The sequence below is a fragment of the Pituophis catenifer genome, unplaced genomic scaffold (genome assembly GCF_029215685.1).
Source record: "Pituophis catenifer annectens isolate HBS135680 unplaced genomic scaffold, rPitCat1.0.hap2 SCAF_5, whole genome shotgun sequence".
Classification (NCBI taxonomy): Eukaryota; Metazoa; Chordata; class Lepidosauria; order Squamata; family Colubridae; genus Pituophis; species Pituophis catenifer.
This window is the reverse complement of record NW_027256885.1, coordinates 45,353,863-45,359,414: the sequence shown is the minus strand read 5'-3', so window position 1 is coordinate 45,359,414 and position 5,552 is coordinate 45,353,863. Positions and strand designations below refer to the sequence as shown.

General features: G+C 52.4%; 1 pseudogene; it reads right to left on the bottom strand.

Moving 5' to 3' along the window:
• Positions 1–4,612: 4,612 nt before the first annotated feature.
• On the bottom strand, positions 4,613–5,275 carry LOC139317376 (coiled-coil-helix-coiled-coil-helix domain-containing protein 10, mitochondrial pseudogene; annotated as a pseudogene).
• Between the last annotated feature and the right edge of the window lie 277 nt (positions 5,276–5,552).

Genomic DNA, 5,552 nt, shown 5'->3' with positions numbered 1-5,552 from the left:
ATTCTCAGGTGTCTGCAACCTCCCCCCCCAAAATAGTTGGGCCCCATTTATCAAGCCAAGCGAGGCCCAGTACGACCTCTTCTGTTATGTTGGGTACCACCACGAATCTTATGCGCTCTTGATGAGGCCCCATTTCCAGAGTGAGTTGCTCGGTAACATGTGTTGTTGGTTGGCCACCTAATAAGGACCTGTCCATCTGCTCGAAGCAGATGGGATGCTTTAAAGGCCGTAGTCCCACCCCTATTTTAGTGGCTGTGGTCCTACTTATTAGGCACCGGGTGCACACTGAATCCACTAGGGCTTTGCACTCCCTACGCCTTCCTGAGATCAGGACCACAGGAATGAGGAAGAGTTTGATAGCCTTGCTTATCATAGGATCGGCCTCCCCCTCATCATCACTTTCATTGGCTGTCTCTCCTTCAGTTGGGTTGTTATCAGTGCCAGGGGTCGGTGGACTTGCCTGTTGCGCCCCTCAGGACTTCTCTCGGGTCTTTCGTATGCTTTTTCTTGCTGTACCCTGTTTAGGTTTTGGTGTTTCAATGGGAGTCTTACGTCCTGTATCTGTATCAATCTCTGGGAGGAATGCAGGTCCGTGGTCGCTGTGGGAAGGGCGGCATCAGCGGCTATGGGCAGCGACGTCAGTGGCGGTGGATGGCGGCGAACTAGTCCATCGGCTGTTTAGCCAACTTTCCTGGCTGGATGGCCCGTCGGCTTTTTACAACCGGAGCGGCGCTGGCGGCGGTGGCTGCGGCGTCAATGTGGGCAGCATTTTTTCCATCGAAGCCGCAGACGCCCTGGGTGGAGGTAGGGGGCATCTGCGAGATGAAGATACTCGGCGAGGAGGCTGTTGGTAGCTGTTGGTGGTGCCCACGATGATGCCGACGCCGGCGACGCAGACAGGGCAACGGTTGGTCGGTGGGACGGCCATAAGTCAGGTGTTAACAGTGGATAAGGGGTACTACACTGGTGGGAGACCCTCCACCGTGGAATTCAGACCTTGGAACATTCTGGACCGCTATAGGGCCTTCGGGGTAACCTCCAAAGATTAGTCCCTGTGGCGAGGTCTCCTTCATTAATATCTCTGGAGGCTAAGACTGAGCATGGAGTGGCTGCTGAAGATCTGAGGTGGAGGAGGAGGGTCTAAAGGTTGACAGAGTGGTGGTTTTCCTGTTGCCTTGGACAACCCCCCCTCCACTTTCGGCCGATTTACAGGCCTGAGGATGGCCACCCTGCCCTATTGGTTCCTGTGCGATGGAGGTCCCCCCCCACCCGGTTTCATCTTTGCCCTTTCTAGTACATTTCGCCTTGAGAACAATGTGGACCTTCCTATTCTGGAGTTTCGGGACCTGGCTCTGTTTTTCATCCTGCTCGCTGGCTGTATGGAAAATGGCAGTTTACGGGAGGACTGACGGAGCCAGTTCTATACTGCATTTTCACCACTGGTGGGATGTTCCACCTTTTCCAAGGCCAGTGTGGCCAAACCACCGTGAGAGGGTGGTTTGGGATGTTCCATCTTCTCCATGACCAGCACGGCCAACCACCGTAAGACGGTGGTTTGGATGTTTACCCCCAGTTGGTCAGAACTCTAGGACTCCTGCCCACTACCATGAGAGGGCAGTAATGTTTCTTCTGATTATGTTTCATCAGACCGTGTTTCCTGGACGTTTTGGGACTATCATTGTGGACCCCTTGGCCATATTTATACCATCATCCCAGTGTTTTGGATGTACTCAAGGTCCAAGCTTCTTGTGCTGCGAGATTCCCCCCTCTCGCAGGTCTGGTCCTCCATGTTATCGAGGACCTATCTTGATGACGGGTTTTGGAACCCCGAGAGATGGCATGTGTCAAAGAGGGAATTAAGGGTTTTTTTAAATGCATTATTAACTAAAATTTTAAGGGGTTCAGAGATGACCAGAGTGGGAGTGGGGGAGAACCCACAAGGGTCAAGGCCGGGTCCGGCAGAGGGCAGCGGCATTAGGGATGCAGGGTTGGACATTAGGGAGGGGGTGAGAGCTCGACCTTATGAGGGCCGTATGATCTGTACTGTGGGTGGGAGGGGCAGATATGGTGGAAGCAGGGGGCCATATCATGTTATGGGAGTGCGCTCTCACTATCTTCGAGCGATTGCGCACTCCGGTCCCCAAGGCTTTACTCGTTCCCCAGGTAGCACAGACTCTCAGGGCCTGGGCCTTCAGCTGTTGTTGTGCAATGCCAGATCCATGGTAAATAAGGCCCCCCTCATTTATGATCTTATTCAGGAGCGGGGGAGCGGATGTGGCGGGTATTACGGAGACCTGATTGGGCCCAGAAGGGGGGGTGCCCCTGGTTGAAATGTGCCCACCAGGTTTCTGGGCATTTCATCAGCCGAGGGCCCAGGGTAGGGGCGGGGGGGGGGGGGGTGGCGGTTATTATTAAAGAAAGTCTATGTCCGAGGGAGACCACTGTACCTCAGATAGCCGGATGTGAGTCCCTCCCCGTGAAGTGGGGCCGTGGGGTGCAGATGGGCCTGCTGATTACGTACTTGGCTCCCTGCTGCGTGGCAGCGTCCCTGCCCGAACTGCCTGACGTGATAGCCGGGGTGGCAGTTGATACCCCCGGGCTTATGGTTATGGGGGACTTCAACCTGCCATCTGTCGGCGAAACGTCTATGGCGGCTCGGGAGTTCTTGGCTTCCATGATGGCCTTGGACCTGACCCAATTAGTTCAAGGCCCTACTCACTTGGGGGGACACACTCTGGACTTGATTTTTGTCTCTGGTCAGTGGCAGAGTGATCTGGAAAGAGGGGATTTAGTCATTGAGCCCTTGTCATGGTCTGATTACTCCCTCATTCGCATGGACTTTCGAACCGCTACACCTTGCCACAGGGAGACGGAACCGACTAGGTGGTTCCGTCCCAGGCGCCTGATGGACCCAGATAGGTTCCTGATGGAGCTTGGGCCATTCCCTGAGGCTCTGGCTCACGGCGCAACTGAAGAACTGGTGGCCGCCTGGGATAGGGCGGCTGCCGGAGCTCTGGATCGTGTCGTGCCTTTGCGGCCTCTGACTCGATGCCGATCTCAACTGGCTCCCTGGTTCTCCGAGGAGCTGAGAGAGATGAAGCACCAGAAAAGACGCCTGGAGAGTGATTGGAAGGCCAGTCGCTCTGAATCTGACCGAACACTGGTGAAGTCTCATATTAAGATCTACCTAGTGGTGATAAAAGCGGCAAAATTTAATTATTTTTCCACTCTTATCGGGTCTGCAGAGAACCGCCCAGCTGCCCTGTTTAGGGTGACCCGCTCCCTCCTTCATCTGGGAGCGAGGGAAGACCCCTTGCAGGGCAGGGCTGAGGATTTTGTGCAATTCCTGCATGACAAAGTCACTCAGATTCGGGAAGGCTTGGACTCTGATTGGGTAGATCCGGATGGACTGATGGAGGGGAATCTTGAGAATGTTATCTGGGAGGGGTTTGACCCTGTGACTCCTGAGGACGTGGACAGGATTCTGGGGAGGCTTAGCACTGCCACATGTTTATTGGATCCGTGTCCCTCCTGGTTGGTGCTGGCCTCCCGGAAGGTTACGTGAGGCTGGCTCCAGGGGATTATTAATGCTTCTTTGAGTGAGGGTTACTTCCCCCCCTCTTTGAAAGAGGCAGTGGTGAGGCCTCTCCTCAAGAAGCCTTCCCTGGACCCGGCTGTGTTAGCGAATTATCGCCCAGTCTCCAACCTTCACTTCATTGTGAAGGTTGTTGAGAGTGTGGTAGCACAACAGCTCCCTCAGTACCTGGATGAAGCCGATTATCTATTATATATATATAATTTCCTCTGTCTTGGATTCTCCTCCTTCTGGTTTAGTAATTTTTCAAAGTTCTTGTTTGCTGCTTTAACAAATAGTTCTAAATATATATTCCCCCTAGATTTCCTTGGGGTCAAATTTTAACAGAAAATATTCTCTCACCCAGTTCACACACTATTCACCAAAGTCCACACCTGCACAGTGCTTAGATGTTTGTCGGCAATAGGTCCACCCAGTTGTCTTGCTGGTAATTTACGTAACATCTCAAGTACTGTTCTAACACGGCATTGGTTCTCTCACAAGCCCCATTAGTCTGGGGGTGGTGGGTGGAGCTTAACCCCTGGGTGGAGCCTATCAACCTTAAAAACTCCTTCCAAAAGTTGGAAGTAAATTGTACACCCCTGTCCGAAATTATACGTTTTGGAGCCCCATGTAATCGGTAAACATGACGAATAAACAATTTTGCAAGGGTTTTAACTGAAGGGATTTTAGAACAGGGGATAAAGTGCACTTGTTTGGAAAACAAATCCATTACTGCCCAGATGACTGTACACCCTTCACTTTCTGGTAGGTCAACAATAAAATCCATGGATATCTCTTTCCAAGGGGCATTCGGCCTTGCCACACTCTGAAGTAAACCAAGCGGCTTCCCCGGAGGTCTCTTAGCTGAGGCACACACCGGACAACTAGCCACATATGCCTCTATGTCCTTTTTGAGTGCAGGCCACCAAAATTGTCTTTTAACGAGATGTAGAGTTTTAACAAATCCAAAGTGTCCTGCCTCCTTGGCGTCATGAGCGTACTGCAACACTGTTACTCTTTTTTTTTTTTTTTAGTTTTAAATAAACCATCTGCTTTTATTTGACTTTCCTCTGTACAAAAATCAATTTGTCCTTTGCATTTAAATCCTTCCTTTGCTTATCACTCTACAACTGAGAAAACCAGATTGAGCCGGCCAGGTTCTCTGCTAATTCTCTTGTCCCCTTGTGGCTCAGTGTTGACCTTCCTTCATTTCTTCACAAAAGGGAAGCCACGCCACTGGCTTGCTTGCATTGCTTCAAGGCTTCGTTGAAGCCCTCGCACAAGGTCAGGTCACTCTGGTTAGTCGCACAATCCAGGAACTGCCTCATCTCGTAGAGGCAAGGTCCATACTGAGATGGCTGATGGGTTGGTATCTGCCTGGTCTCCTGGACAGGGCTGCTAGCCACTTTGGCGGGCTGGGAGGAGCTGCTGTCGCCACTGAACGCCCCCGTGAGAGCGCCTCCGACCACGTGGCCCACGGCGGAGCCCACGGCCACCCCTGCTGCTGTGGTAGCCATCTGGGCCATCAAGCCAGGTTGTTGAGGCTGAGTCGGGGTGGCCATGGCGGAAGGAGGAGGATGAGCAGGAGGGGGAGCATGAGAAGCTACTGCATTGCTGGCCGGGCGAGGCGGCGCGCTCCGGCTGCCCCTGGGCATGGTTGAGGTCAGTGGCTGCGGTTGCACTGGCTTCTTCGCTCTGGCAGCCCTGCAACACTGTTACTCTTAAACTGACAGGAACATACAATTTCGCCCCAATCCAAGCTAGACCATCACGGAGTGTACATTCATTTGTTTTTTTATTTGATTTATATGCCGCCCTTCTCCGGAGACTCAGGGTGGCTTACAATGTGCTAAGCAATAGCCTTCATCCTTTTGTATATTTATACAAAGTCATCTTATTGCCCCCACAACTGGGTCCTCAATTTACCTACCTTAGAAAGGATGGAAGGCTGAGTCAACCTTGAGCCTGGCGAGAT